General features: G+C 41.4%; 1 protein-coding gene across 1 annotated transcript in view; it reads left to right on the forward strand.

Moving 5' to 3' along the window:
* Positions 1-16,270, forward strand: part of KCNH8 (potassium voltage-gated channel subfamily H member 8) — a 482,250-nt gene that overhangs the window by 179,364 nt on the left and 286,616 nt on the right. The window lies entirely within an intron of this gene.

Genomic DNA, 16,270 nt, shown 5'->3' on the forward strand with positions numbered 1-16,270 from the left:
TGGTGAAACGTCACCGTCTTTCCACTGCCATTGGTGTGATTGCTCCGTAACTTCCATTAAGGCTTAATGATCCTAGCAGCATAAACTACTTGAAAATTTAAAAAACTTATACATATTAACTAAGTTAATATATATTAAATAGAGTGTATTACTATTATTTTGTGGTCATACTTAAGATATATATCAGATATGATGATTGTTAATATAGTAACAGATGATCTTCTATCCAGAGATAGTTTTCCATCTTAAAGAACACTTAAAAAATAGAGTCACTAGGGACAGAGATTCAAATGTCTGCTAGCATAAAAACTAATTGAAAGGACATGAGTGTAGGTATTTTCTTTTCCGGTTTCCTGACCACAAAGCCTTTCTCCCCATTCTTAAATTCTGGAGACAGAGTAAGAAACACAGTGTCTCAGGGTGGGAGTGAATGTGCCTGGACTCAAACCTGCCACTGGGGAGACACTAAGTGTTTTTCATGGGTGTGGCTTTGTGACTGTCTCCTAAATGAGAAAGTGTCTATGGATGGGTATGGCTTCTATTCCCTTCTGCGTGGGACTAGCTATCATTGTCCTGCAGTAGGGGGAGTGAATCCAGGAGGCGTCATATTGGAGAAAAGCCAAATCAAAGCTGAGAGCAAACCGTGTCTTCCAGTTTCTAAAATTATCTGTCTTTAATAGTTTTCCTTTGAGTACCATAGCCCCCTGGGTTTTATTTAGCTGGGCACACGACCGTCAAGCTAAAGAAAATGTTCCCCAGCCTTCTTTGCAGTTAGCTTGGCATGTTGCAGGGTTCCTGCAACAACATGAAAAAAGAATGACTTCTGCAGTATCTGAGCAAACTCCCTAAAAAATGAAGTTGTTTGCCCTCTAGTCTCTCTTCTCCTTTCCTGTGGTGCTGTGGACTGAATTATGTCTCTTTAAATTGCATATATCAAAGCCCTAATCCTGTAAAGCAATCATCAATCAATTAAAAAGAAACATATATTTTTAAAAAAAGCCCTAATCCCTGATGTGGCTGTAGAGATAGGGCCTTTAAAGATATAATTAAGGTTAAGTGAGGTCCTAAGGATGGGGTCGTAGTCCAACATGACTGTGTCCTTCTATGAAGAGGAAGAGACGTCAGGAGTGTGTGTATGTAGAGGAAAAGTCGTGTGGAAACCCAGCCGTAAGGTAGCTGTCTACAAGCCAAGGAGAGAGGCCTCACCCTGATCTGGGAAGTCCAGCCTCTGTCTGGAACTATGAGAAAATAAAGTTTATTGTTAAGTCACCCCGTTTGTGGTATTTTGTTATGACAACCCTGGTAAGCTCCTACGTAAGGGACGGGATGTTCAGGCAAGTCTGGAAAGCCAGCTTTGACTGTTTGTCGAGGATGGCAGCATGGAGGAATGCAGAGCAGCGGCAGGTAGGAGGTTGCGTGTGGTTACAGGCCCACCTTCCCGTCCTAGACAAAGACAGATCAGTTCCATCTGGTTTGAATCACTCTCTTCTTAGGTCTTTTTTTTACAACGTTTAAATTGTACTCTAATTCAAGGTTTCTCAGCCTTGGCACCATCAACATTGGGGGCCAGTGATTCTTTGTCGTGGGGTTTGTCCTGGGCATTGTGGACAATTAGCATCATCTCAGCCCTCTTTAACACTCAACATTGGGGTCATTTTTAGGAGATTTTGGAACCTGAACATGGAACTTCATCCCCTTTTCAGAGTTATTTATCCTTGGAGGACGTTCCTCGAGGGCGTGAATTTTGGATGCACGGTGGTCATGAAGTGTTGGCGAGCACTCCTCTGGGAGGAGTAGGAGATCCGATTCTCTGGCACCAGGAAGGAGCACTCCTCTGGGAGGAGTAGGAGATCCGATTCTCTGGCACCAGCAAGAAGGTCCAGGCCATTGTGTGCTTCTCAGTGTCAGCAGATCAGGCCTGCATTGCACATATGATAAAGCAGAAGCCTTCTAGCTCCCTCTAACTATGTCACAATCCTTGGAGAGAGGGCCTGAGATGAAAGAAAGTGGAGGCCATCCTGAGAATGCAGACTGGTAGGGAGTGGTAAAACTGCCATCCAGTGAACAAACGGACAAGGAAAAGCTTCTTCTGAAGTATCTGCTGACTGCAGACTTGCCTTTCTTAGGTGCCTTGTACTGGTCTCTGCAAATCCACTTGTTTCTTCCTTTTTACACCTTCTCACAATATCCGAAAGGGGCACCTCTGAGAAAGGTTTAGGCTGAGGAGGAGAAGGTGGCAAGGCCAAAAGATGGAGACCTTAGAGGCCAGATGTGTGGAAACAGAGCTCAAGTGGGGGTGAACCCCCAGCAGGGTTTCCTGAACCTGCTTTGTTATAAAGATGCCCACTGCTCTTGGGCCTCTTTGGATGCAACACCCTAAAGGATCGAGAAACAATAAAGGTTTTACAAATTAAGGAATAATTAAGGATAGCTAGTTTCACAGATAAACATAATACACAGAATTTTCTCTGGCTAACACAGAGCTGTGTTTTTATGTTTATGTGCAGGAGCTAACATTGCTCGTTACTGTCCTCCCTATAAATTTCCCAGGTTCTACCTATGTACCAGAAATAGTGCCACTAAGACGTCTTCTCATAAAGCTGCCCCCTTTGGTTCTGCTGATACACAAAAGGCATCACCGTGGCTGGTCAAATGTGTGGGTGTGCTAACCCAGGGAGACCATTTTGTCAAATTGATGCTTATCCTCTCCTTGTTTTTTTTTTTAATATCAGAGATACTTATACTGTGTGGTTCCCTCCTTTTTGTACACACAGCATATTTTGTGCCCTGTTCTGTAACTTGCAGAACAATATCCTTTACAATGGCATGTACCTTGCAGAACAACACATGCTGAGTGGCAGTCACCCATTCTTTTCTACAGCCTTACATCCTATGGATCCATCAGAGGAGAACGTAGTATTACATAGTAGGACATCATATGCATCCATCCTAGTGAGTTACAGCCTTACATCCTATGGATCCATCATAGGACCATGTAGTATTACATAGTAGGGCATCATATGCATCCGTCCTAGTTACAGCATTACGTCATTTGGGCCCATCATCATAGTATTCCATAGTAGGACATCATATGGCTCCATCTTACTCTCTCACAGTTGTCCGTCACGTGGATCCATCACAGTATCACTTGGTCAATTCAATAAATCCCATACAGGATATTTGTGTTCACTCTAGAATGTGATCTCTTTTCTTTGCTATCTCTCTTTGAAGTACTGCTGTTGTTATTTGGAAAGTTTTGGGGTTTTTTCCCAAGTTATTTTTATGTAAGATGTTTATATTATACAGTCCCACTTTTTAAAGTTTTTTCCTCGTTTCCTATCATAAGAACTGTTATATGAGTATCACCAGGAGCCACTTCTCCCTGCTCTTCTCCCCACTCGCTAATGGAAAGGGATGCGCTATCAGCACCTCTTGATGTTAAGTCTGCAGGACGCGCCGCGCTCGCGGTCTGCTTATCTCGCTGTCTGCGTGCCTCCCGTCTCCTCTCTTGCGCAGTTATATTTACATTGTCAGAGCGTTCCGTACAGCTGCGTGCACTTTGTCACGCCTATCTTTCTTCATTCAGCCTTAATGCTACAGTGAAATATGCTTCATGATCACCATAGATTCCATCCTACAGTGTCTCAGATCATGTCTTGGGTATCAGAAGCTTATTCTCTGAGCCGTCTCAGGAAGAGCACGTGGAAACTGTTTCCCTGAACTCTTGCATGTAATAACAGTATGACCTTGGTCTTCAGTACTTGTAGACCAGTTTGCTGAAAATTAAACCTTTCGTTTGTGTTTTATTCACTTTACCATCTCAATTGTGTTTCTTCTCATGGACTTGCATAGAGTATTGTTTTACTCTAAAACTGCTGCTAATTAAGTGAGTTGGGGTTTTGTCCTGGATGTTCAAGTCATTATTTCATTTCATTTCCTGTCATTTCATTTTGTTTCTTCATTTTATTTTATTTTATTTTAATCTAATAGTTGTACTAGAATATATCTTGGCATAGGCTAGGGTCAGCATACATTTTCTATGAAGAATTAGAGAGTAAGTATTATGCATATTATGAATTTTATAGTCCATACAGCCTGTGTTGCAAGTACCCATCTATGTCATCATAGTCTGAAAACAACCCTAGAAAATATATAAATGAATACATGTTGCTGTCTTCCAATAAAGATTTTATTTACAAACACAGGAAGTGGGCGGGGTTTAGCCTACGTACAGGTTAATGACACCTGATACAGATTTTTGGGGGTCAGATTCTTCTCTCCTGGTGTGTGATATGCCCTGTAGTGTTTAAGTCCCTTTTACTTGGAAATTTTTCTGGGATTTTAATCATCACTGATCTGTCTTCTTGCTTTGATTTTCCTCTTTATGATTACTTATTCAATGGTGTTGGATCCTTGCCTGTCCTCTGTACATATTATTTTCTTTCTCTTTTTCATTTTTCTTTTTCATTGTTTTTACTTGTGCAGTATATTTTCTTTCCTTTCCTTTTGTGGTGTATCTAATCACACTGTATTTCTTCCCTTTAAGTCTTCAGTTATTTGTCTTTCATTTATATCCTCTCCTGAGCTCAGTTAGCTCATATTATTTCTATCATTCTTTTGCCTACCATCTTAGTTAGGGCTTCCAGCACAAACCACAGACTGGGTTTCTTAAACAACAGAAATTTATTTTCTTACAATTCTGGAGGCTAGAAGCCGCGAATCAAGGTGTTGGATGGGTTGGTTTCTTCTGAAGCCTCTTTCCGTGGCTTAGAGATGGCCGTTTCCACCTCTCTTTGTCTTCCTGTGGTCGTCCCTTTGTGTGTCTTTGTTCCAATCTCCTCTTCTTATAAGGACACCAGTCAGATTGGAGCCCACCTTATGACTTCAATTCAAGTTAGTTATGTCTTTACAGACCCCATCTCCAAATACAGTCATGTTTTGCGATAATGGGGATTGGGGCTTCAACATATGGATTTTGATGATGTAGAATTCATCCTCTAGTAATTTTATTCCTGAGCTTTTCTAAATCAATGTATGCTATTCATGCTGTTGTTTCATGCATAGCATACACCAATTCAGTTATTTTCCTTAATTGCCTTTTACTTTTGAAAATTGCTTCTTTAAATTCCCTTTTACTTTTGAAATAGTTAAGCTTTGTGTGCCTATGGAATATTTTGGGTGTCTTGACTTTCTGTGGCAATGAATGAAATGGCATCCCACTCCAGTCTTCTTGCCTGGAGAACTCCATGGACAGAGGAGCCTGGCAGGCTACAGTCCATGGGGTCACAAAGAGTCAGACATGACTGAGCGACTCTCACTCACTTGCTCTGATTTTCTGCATCTGTATTCAAATAAGTTTCTCTTTATCTCTTCTTTCATCCTATTCTGCTGTCATGCTTGGATAAGATGCGTTCTTCTCATCTTTAAGAATATTGGAAATAGAGGTGTGCCAGGAAAACATTCCTAACTACAGCTCCGTTGCCATTCCCTCAAAGTTCTCGTGTCGATGCCTTCCCCATTAGCTACAATTTTTGCTACTTTCTGAGCCAGGTCTGCTTTCCTGGTCAGGGCCTCTTTCACAGTGTTATTTGATTTTCCTGCTCTGACCAAGTAAAGCTCAGGTTCCAACAGTTTATCCTCAGTATATTAATAGTTCCATACCTTGGTGAATTCTATACATCCAACAAAAATTTTCTGCTGAATTTTCTGAAAGCGCTGAATGCTCAGACAACTCCCACACTGTGCTATCTTTCTGTAACCCATTTTTACTCATCTTCAAATGGGACCGGGAAGCTCTCTGCTAGTTTTAATTGTCCTCAGATCTAATGTGTGGAACCCTCTACTTCCAGAGGATTTCTGCTTTGGGGAGTCGGTACCTGTTGACAGATTATGAGGTCCCATGCTCTAGAGCTATACGAGCCTTCTTTTTTACCTTCTTTTTTTCTTTCTCATAAAGCTGCTCTTCCTGCAAGGGTCAAGCTTCTTGACTGGTGTTGCCCATCATCCTGTGTCCTCAGGTTTATGGGGACATACTGTTGTATATATATTTTGAGGATTTCTGATTTTACTATCTTAGTTACTAATTTTGTGAAAGGATTGGGGATATTTCAAAACCAATGTTTGCATTACCACTGCTGTGTTTTTAAAATACCTCTTTAGATAAAGTATAATTGCTTTGGGTATATAAGCTCATTTTTTTTTAAATTATTTCCTTCTCCTTTCTCTCCAAATTTCTGTTTCCATGGTTGGGATGTGAGGAGCTTATCAGAACTTGAGGCATACTATAGAAAGGGTCCCCCTAACTGCTTGTAAATTCCCTGTTTCACGCCTGGCCCATCTGTCTGATGCTCTCTTTTTAGTGTTTACAGCTGCAAATTATGGCTGGTGGTGAGCCCTACATGACTTCACCCTCCCTTTGCTCTTGAAACCACGGTAGATCTCTCTCCATTTTTGCCTCCCCTTTCATCATGCCACAAATCAAAGCCTTCATTATTGTTCTCTACACTCATATTGCTAGACTTGGGAGGCTTAGAGATACTTCAGGTAAGCCCTCCCATCCTTCACACATGGAAGCAAGTAGAGCCTCCGAGTACACATCCTTAAAATTGTCTTGTTTCCTCAAAAGTAGGCATCAGGCACTCTTGTGTTGGGAGACAGATAGCCTGGCAATCAGCTTCTCTCAAGAGTCCCAGAGAGAAGGTAAATGGTCTCTCTGCCTTCAGTGTTTACAAAAAACTATCAAAACACTATTGGACATAAGATTGTCTACAAGGATGTATTGTACAAAAAGGGGAATATAGCTAATATTTTGTAATAACTGTAAATAGAAAGTAACCTCAAAATGTATTAAACAATAAAATTTAATAAAAGAAAAAATAAAATAATAAGAAAACTACACAGACACCACTTTTCCCAGGCTCAAACTGTGGAAACTCACAGACAGGAGATTAACTCTGCCTTTTCTACTTGCTCACAATCCCTCTAGCTGAGGATGGACCGGCTGGGAGGTTATGTTGTCTTCACCTTCTTCCAGACTTTAGCTTCTTGGCTAAATGTTAATGGTGGAAAATTACATCATCTCTGTGTCATGGAGGATCATCATGTTTGAATCTACAAACCCCAACCTTAAGATGTGTATCTTAGCGTATCTTCTCTGCAGAACGCTTATCTTTCAGGTCTATTTTTATATTAAGTAGACTCAACAGGAAGAGAAATGCTGTGAGAGAGCAAAGATTTGAGAAGAAAATTAAAATGATACAGTTAATTTTGTAAAAATATTATCCTGACATATTAGTTTGCTTGGGCTATCATAACAAAGTGCCACAAAATGAGTGGCTTAAACAGCAGAAGCTTGTCTAGAATTCTGAGACCAGGGGGTCAGGTGGGGTGCTTTCTCCTGAGGACGAAGAGGAAGAATCTGTCCCATGCCTCTCCCTTCGCTCCTTGTGGTTTCCTGGTGTGCTTTGGTGTTCTTTACCCTGTAGAAGCATTGCCCTGATCTCTGCTCTCGTCTCCCCACACTATTCTCCCTGCGTGGGTGGCTGTGTCCAGATTTTCCCATGTTAACATGACATCAGTCTTATTGGATTAGAGCCCATCCTAATGACTTCATCTTGTCTCCATAGTAACGCTGTGTCCAAATAAGGTTACAGTTTGAGATATTGTGGGTTAGGATTCTAACTTATTCATTTGGGAGGGCAAAAGTCAGCCTTTAACATGTGGTTATATTTACATTAAGCAGATTAGAATTTAAGCCACTTGCCTAAGATTGTGAGTAAAGAAACTAGAATGTATAAACATCCTCTAACTCAAAATTGGGGTACTTTTGACATTTAACGGGCAGGAGTTACAGATGCTAGACATATTGTCATGTGTGGGATGGCCTTGCAATTGAAGAATCGCCCAGTGTTTGACTTGGCTTTCTCTTTCTTTTCCTTATTTCTTCCTTCCTGGTTTCCTTCCTTCCCTCTTTCCTCCTTTTCTTCCCCCCTCCCTCCCTCTCTTTCTTTCTTCTCGACCTCACTCCCTTCCTTCCTTCATTTTCTCTTTTTTTCTTTCTTTCTGAGTTTTATTGAGGTATAACTGGTAGACAAAACATTTCAAATGTTTCATGTGTCTATCTTGATGAGTTTGGACGTTTGCATATACTTATGATATCATCACCGCAATCAAGGTACTAAACATATCCATCACCTCTAAAAATGTCCTGTGTTCTTTTCTGATTTTTTGTTATTTGTTTTGTTTTTTTGTGGCAAGAAAACCTAACATGAGATCTATCCTCTTAAAATTATGCTAAATGAAGTAAGTCTATTATGGTCCCCTTATGTGATGTATCTCAAGTAGTCAGACTTAAAGAAGCAGAGACTAGAATGGCCATTGGCAGGGGCTGAGAGGAGGGCTAAATGGAGAATTGTTGCTCAATGGACGTAAAGTTTCAGTTGTGCAAGAAGAGTAAACCGTAAGGGTCTGCTCTACAACATGCTGCCTGCAGTTTATAATACAGTGCTGTGCCCTGCATGACTTTATAGTGCCCCGCCGGGCTTCCAGGAAGCCAAAGCCTGGTTGCTAACAACCTGAACTAGGAACTCAACACACGGTGTTTGTGGAAGGCTTTAATTTTCTACTGAATTTATTTCTAAGAATAAAACCATAGTGTAATGAGAGAAGATTGAGTTTTATCTTGCTCTGAATTCACCATCTCAGAAGACTTTGTCACTGACTCACAATACTTGTCACAGACGCAGCACATCTGAATGCGTTTTGTACTTGGAGTCGTCGCGTTCCCAGTGATTCCACGTATTGGTCCAACTTTTGATGACATCTTCTGCTGTACTCAGTCACACCTGCACGTTTTATGTTGAGGTGCCTATTATTTTGTCAGAGACAACTTCACTTTTATTTCTGTTATATTACTGTTAATAATATAGACTGTCACTTTTCTGAAAATAATGTGTATTGTCGGTAGGCTTTTTTTTTTTTTTTAATTTTTCAGTTCTAAATAGAAAAGAGGGAAATATAAGTGTTTGATACAGAAGGGAATCTTGAGCCTGACAGAGTTATGGAAAACTCTCTTAATTCACAGACTCATGCCACCTTCAAGATTTGTCATTCATTTCCATATGCCTACTGAAATATTGCTTGCTTAACATTTTTCTTTAAGTTTACTCTGTTATTTTTACTCAAATTGCAAGCAAAAGAAAATTAAATCACTGTTCTCTATGGAAAACAGTGATCTCTAGCTCAAATGGAAGGTAATCATAAATAAATATACTTTATTTATATTTAAGTTCAATATACCATTATTGAACATTTAACATTAACATTTAACATTTAAACATTTAACATTAATAAAAATGATACACAAAATCTAAGTAATAATTAATTCATTTCTTTTTTGCCACACAACACACATGCTATTTTGTTTAATTTTTCTAATAAGACTTTGAAGTAAACATGAATTACGTCACATTTACAGATGGAGAGACTGTGAGGCAGAGAAATGACGTGAATGCAGAGCCGTATGCTCACCTTGCCGCTGCCCCAGCAGTTCTCCATTGTTCACTCTTTACTCACTGATGCACTTTGCATTTCTCTAGTTGATTTTCACACGCCGTAGTAAAATGTCTGGAAAGATTAATGCCAAGAAGAGAAGAGTCCTGGACAACAGCATAGGAAGACCCTGCCCTCACCTCCTTCTGTAGACACATCAGATCGCTAGCCACATGTGGATCATTTCCCTCTGAAAAAGATCTGAAAGCTACATGAAACGTTAAAAGGGCCACACTGAGCTGGGTAGGAAATGTAGAGCCATGATCTCACCAAGTCCCTACCCTGACACAGTGACTCACAGTAGGGAGGGACCTCAGGGATCCTGCGCTTCTCCTGGAGGAGTGAAGGGTTAGGGCCCCATATCAGACACCCTGGCACCTGGGAATACCACTAGAGAGAGGAGCCCCAAAATGCCTGGCTAAGAAAAGTGACAGAGGTAATATCCAAGGGACCCAAAGTGCTGTAAAAAACTGAAGTTTCCTTTTTAAAGAGCTCACATACAATCTCACACACCCCAAGACCCAGTGAAAAAACAGCAGTTTGCGAAGCATCTGCTGCTGCTGCTAAGTCACTTCAGTCGTGTCCTACTCTGTGCAACCCCATAGACGGCAGCCCACCAGGCTCCCCCGTTCCTGGGATTCTCCAGGCAAGAACATGAGTGGGTTGCCATTTCCTTTTCCAACACATGAAAGTGAAAAGTGAAAGTGAAGTCGCTCAGTTGGTCCGACCCTCAGTGACCCCATGGACTGCAGCCTACCAGGCTCCTCCATCCATAGGATTTTCCAGGCAAGAGTACTGGAGTGGGGTGCCATTGCCTTCTCCTTGCGAAGCATCTAGGCTATGTGCAAAGGACTCATCTGCTAATGTGAAACCCTCTGCTGAAGGGCTGGGGGCAGGTGAGACTCTTCCTGGAGACAGAGGTGCTGACCGATGCCATCATTACACTCTCCTCTTGCCCCAGGAGCACACCTCTCGCCACTTTATGAAGCACAGTCCTGCTGCCTTGCTGAAGTCAGAGAACTTGGGCAGTTGCAACACCACGCTGCTTCCGGATGGGGTTAGCGAGCATGAATCATCAGGACATTCTCTCCCTCCCACCCTGAAGCCAGCAAGCCACTCTCCTGCTGCGCTGCTAAAACCCACAGGTGTGTGCAGTCCCGACATCCCCACTGCCTTTCTGAGGCTGGCGAATGTGCCCCACCCACGTACTCTCCAGCTGCCCTGCTAAAGCCACTGTGTCCACATAGGCACATTCCTTGATCCCCTCGCCCTGGGCTGGAGTTACTGATTTCCACAGGACTGTAACAACTGGGAAGGCTGTTTGCGGCGGCCACCACCCCAGGGACCTGCACACACATGACCCATCTTTCTGTGAAGAAAACACCTATTTACTTGTCCTGGAGCTTTAGCTTGAGAGACGGGCTTCAGTTTCCCCCACACCTACGATCTAAGGAAGTGCTCCCAGGGAATTAAGCAGCGAGAGTGTCACGCTCCCACGGCCTCAGGGAGACTACAGCTCAAGGAGACCTTACAGAAAAGCACTTGCACACTCGTCTGGGGCCCTGACGTGTAACTTTTGCCCATGTGACGCCTCCAGATGTGCTTTGGAGGCATAATGAGTACAGCTGTGCCCCACAAGTCCTGTGCGCACGTGTGCACTTCAGAAGCTGCTGCTTGAGGCTTTGTTTTCTAATCAACCTAAAACTAGGTGCTAAGTGAGATTCCTCCCTTTGGGACAGTGACATGTCTTGGCATAATCTCCACAAAGGAGACATATCAAGGCTAAATCAAATGATTTAGACAATCACAGAAATTTGAGAGACAAAGAGCTAAGTCAAGTTTAAAAAATCTTCACAAGTCCACCCCTTTAAGACTGGGATAGTTAACAGTTTTGCCTAATGCATAAAAATAAGAACAGAGGGTCAGGTAGAATGAAGAAACTGAGACATATGTCTCAAACAGAATTATAAGGCAAAATCTCAGAAAAAGGATTTTGATTCTATGAAGATCAGTAATCTACTTGATAAAGAATTCAAAGTGCTGATCATAAAGATGCTCACAAGCTCAGAGGAAGAATGGGTGAACACAGTGAGAACTTCAACAGAGAGATAGAGACTATAAGAAAGAACCAAACAGAAGTCACAAAGCTGAAGAATCCAGTAACTGAACTGGGAAACACACTAGAAGGGTTCAACAGCAGACTGTGATGCAGAAAGAGAGTCGACCAGCAAACTAGAAGACAAAATAATGAAACTCGCCCACACAGAGCAGCAAAAAGGGAAAAAATGAAGATGAGAGACTTAAAGACAACATCAAGTAGAGTAATATTCACATTATGGGAGTCCCAGAGAAGAGCTAGAGAAAAAATACCTATTTGGAAAAATAATGTCTGAAAATTTCCCGAACCTAGAAAAGGAAACAAACTTCCAGGTCCAGCAAGCCACATCCCAAAAAAGATGAACCCAGAGAGACCCACACTAAAACATACTGTAACTTAAATGTCAGAAGGTACAGATAAAGAGAAAATCTTATAAGCAGCAAGAAGCAAATTAATTGTTACAAATAACTGACCCCATGTGACTATCAACAGACTTCAGCAGAAATTTTTCAGGCCAAAAGGCAGGGTGTGACATATTCAAAGTGTGAAAGGAAAAAACTTCCAACTTAGAATATTCTATCCATCACATTTATCATTCAGGACTAAAGGAGAGAGAAAGACTCCTTGTCAAGCAAAAGCTAAAGGAGTTCATCACAACTAAGCCAGACTTACAAGAAATGTTAAAGAACATTTTTTAACCTGAAAAGAAATTGTCATTAGTTAATAACAAGAAGACACGAGAAACTAAAAATCTCACAGGAAAAGGTAAATATATATACCTTTTATATATATTTAAGATATATATAAATATTTTTATATATTTATAAATACATAAAGGTAGGGAAGTAATCCCTTACAAAACTGCTATGAAGGTTAAAAGACAAAAGGAGTAAAATTAATTAAACATATAATAACTTGTTAAGAGAATTAATAAAACAAAACTTGTAAAATGTGATATGGAAAGCATAAAAAGGGGAGGAGTAAAAATGAAGAATTTTGGAATGCCGTGTAAGTTGCTATCAACTTAAAATGGACTGCTATATACATAAGCTATTATATGTAAACCTCATGGCAATCACAAAGCAAAAACCTATAGCAAATACACAAAAGGAAATCAGAAAGGAATCTAAATATAGCACTACGGAAAGTCACCAAATCGCATGGGAAGTGAAAACGGGAAGAAGAAATGAACAGAGAGGAAGTACAAAACAGCCAGAAAATAATTGACAAAATGGCGTTAAGTGCATCCCCTATTACTTTAAATGTAAACAAACAAAATCCTCTAGTCAAAATATATACAGTGGCTGAATGGGTAAGAGTAAGACCCAGCTACAGGCAGTCCACTGGAGACTCACTCAGAAGTCATTACTTTAATGAGTTTCATTAAACTCATACATTGAAAGTGAAGGTATGGGAAAAGATATTCCATAGAAATGGAAGCAAAAAGAAGGCTTGCATAGCTCTGTTCATAATAGACAGAAAGATTAAAACAAAGTGTCATAAAAGATAAACAGGAGCAGTACATAATGATGAAGATATAACGTTTATAAATATAAATACCCACATAGAAGCACCAAAATATATAAAGCAAATATTAACAGACCTAAAGAGAGAGAGAGACAGAAATAAAATGCTAGCAAGAAACTTTAACACCCTCAATCAGTTCAGTTCAGTTCAGTCACTCAGTCCTGTCCACTCTTTGCGACCCCATGAATCGCAGCACACCAGGCCTCCCTGTCCATCACCAACTCCCGGAGTTCACTCAAACTCATGTCCATCTAGTCGGTGATGCCATCCAACCATCTCATCCTCTGTCGTTCCCTTCTCCTCCCGCCCCCTTCTCCTCCCATCCCCAATCCCTCCCAGCATCAGAGTCTTTTCCAATGAGTCAACTCTTCACATCAGGTGGCCAAAGTATTGGAGTTTCAGCCTCAGCATCAATCCTTCCAAAGAACACCCAGGGCTTATCTCCTTTAGAATGGACTGGTTGGACCTCCTTGCAGTCCAAGGGACTCTAAAGAGTCTTCTCCAACACCACAGTTCAAAAGCATCAATTCTTCAGCGCTCAGCCTTCTTCACAGTCCAACTCTCACATCCATACATGACCACTGGAAAAACCATAGCCTTGACTAGATGGACCTTTGTTGGCAAAGTAATGTCTCTGGTTTTGAATATGCTATCTAGATTGGTCATAACTTTCCTTCCAAGGAGTAAGCATCTTTTAATTTCATGGCTGCAATCACCATCTGCAGTGATTTTGGAGCCCAAAGAAATAAATTCTGACACTGTTTCCACTGTTTCCCCATCTATTTCCCATGAAGTGATGGGACCAGATGCCATGATCTTCTTTTTCTGCATGTTGAGCTTGAAACCAACTTTTTCACTCTCCACTTTCACTTTCATCAAGAGGCTTTTTAGTTCCTCTTCACTTTCTGCCATAAGAGTGGTGTCATCTGCATATCTAAGGTTATTGATGTTTCTCCCGGCAATCTTGATTCCAGCTTGTGCTTCCTCCAGTCCAGCATTTCTCATGATGTACTTTGCATATAAGTTAAATAAGCAGGGTGACAATATACAGCCTTGACGTGCTCCTTTTCCTATTTGGAACCAGTCTGTTGTTCCATGTCCAGTTCTAACTGTTGCTTCCTGAGCTGCATACAGATTTCTCAAGAGACAGGTCAGGTGGTCTGGTATTTCCATCTCTTTCAGAATTTTCCACAGTTTATTGTGATCCCCACAGTTAAAGGCTTTAGCATAGTCAATAAAGCAGAACCCTACTTACATCAATTTATAGATCACTCAGGAGAAAATAAATAAGGAAGCATAGCCTTAAACCACACATTAGACTAGATGCAGTAAATACACATACACAGAACATTCCATCCCAAAGCAGCAGAACACATATATTTTACTTCCCAAGTGCACACAGAACACTCTCAGGATAGATCACAGGTCAGTGTCACAAGGTCTCAAAAAATTCAAGGAGATTGAAATTATATTAATTATCCCTTTTGACTGCAGTGGCATGTAATTAGAAATCAATTACAAGAAAAAAAACGGAAAAGTATAAATATGTGGAGATTGAACATCATGTTACCGAACAGCTACTGAGACACAGAAGAAATTGCAGGAGAAAGCAAAATGCCTAGGGGAAATGAAAACTGAAATATGACATACCAAAATCTATGGGATGCAGCGAAAGTAGTTCTAAGAGGGAAGCTCATAGCCATACAGGCCTACCTCAGGAAACAAGAAAAATCAAATAAACTAAGTTTACACCTAAAGGAACTAGAAAGAAAAGAAGTAAAGCCGAAAAGTAGTAGAAGAAGGGAAATAATAGAGTGGAAATAAGTGAAATAGGGACTAAAAAGACAAATGGAAAGATCAATGAAAATAAATAAGAGCTGATTCCTTGAAAGAATAAACTTACGTTGACAAAGTTTTAGATAGAATCACCAATGGGGGGAGGGGGGGAGGGAGAATGGATTGATTCAACCGTATTCTTACCCACAGGCTGGCGGAGTCCGGAGGCTCCCTTGGTGCTCCCGTCCGTGGGTGTGCATCAGCTGCCCAGAGCCTAGGGTCTGAACATCGCAGCGACCATATCTTACAGCACTCCAGGTCAGGAGTCCAGGCCGCGCGTGGCTGGGCGCCTCCCCTTCCCCGGGGGTTTAGCCGAGGCCGGCCTGTAGGTGTTCAGACGGGAGGGGCACCGCTCGGCAGGATGTTGGATGGCGTCTTGACCGTGTGCGATCAGCTGGGACGGAGGATGGAAGTGCCTGCCCTGTAGCTTCCTTAACCCGGCGGTCTCTGGGTAGTCTAGGGTCCCATGAAGCAGGCAGAAGCTGAAGACCTTTCATGATCTATTTTAGGAAATCACCCAGCACAATGGCTTCCATCCCAAACCGGTACTCTGGATGGAGCAGACCCAAGGACACCCAGATTCCTGAGGGGTCACCTAGACCCCGACTCTCAATAGGAAGTGTGCCCAAAGATCTTTACTATTTTATTTTTAAAATTTTATTGGAATATAGTTGATTTCTGATATTATATTAGAACAGTATAGAGGTTTCTTTAAAAAACTAAAATTACACCTACCATATGATACAGCAATCCCACTCCTGGGCACATATCCAGAGAAACACATAATTTGAAGAGATACATGAATCCCAGTGTTCACTGCAGCCACATTTTTAAAACGCCACTTCTACCCACTCCAGTACTCTTGCCTGGAGAATCCCAGGGATGGGGAGCCTGGTGGGCTGCAGTCCATGGGGTTGCTAGGAGTCGCGTCACTTTCCCTTTTCCCGTTCATGCATTGGAGAAGGAAATGGAAACCCACTGCAGTGTTCTTGCCTGGAGAATCCCAGGGACGGGGGAGCCTGGTGGGCTGCCGTCTGTGGGGTCACACAGAGTCGGACACGATTGAAGTGACTTAGCAGCAGCAGCAGCAGATTTGTAGAAATGCATTTGGATGTGTGTGTGTGTGTGTAGCAAGAAGACATTTAATTTCATTTTTATTTTTTTAATTAATTTACTTACTTTAATTGGAGGATAATTACTTTACAGTATTGTGGTGGTTTTTGCCATACATCAACATGAATCAGCCATGGGTACACGAGT

This window comes from Bubalus bubalis, chromosome 1 (assembly GCF_019923935.1).
Source record: "Bubalus bubalis isolate 160015118507 breed Murrah chromosome 1, NDDB_SH_1, whole genome shotgun sequence".
Lineage (NCBI taxonomy): Eukaryota > Metazoa > Chordata > Mammalia > Artiodactyla > Bovidae > Bubalus > Bubalus bubalis.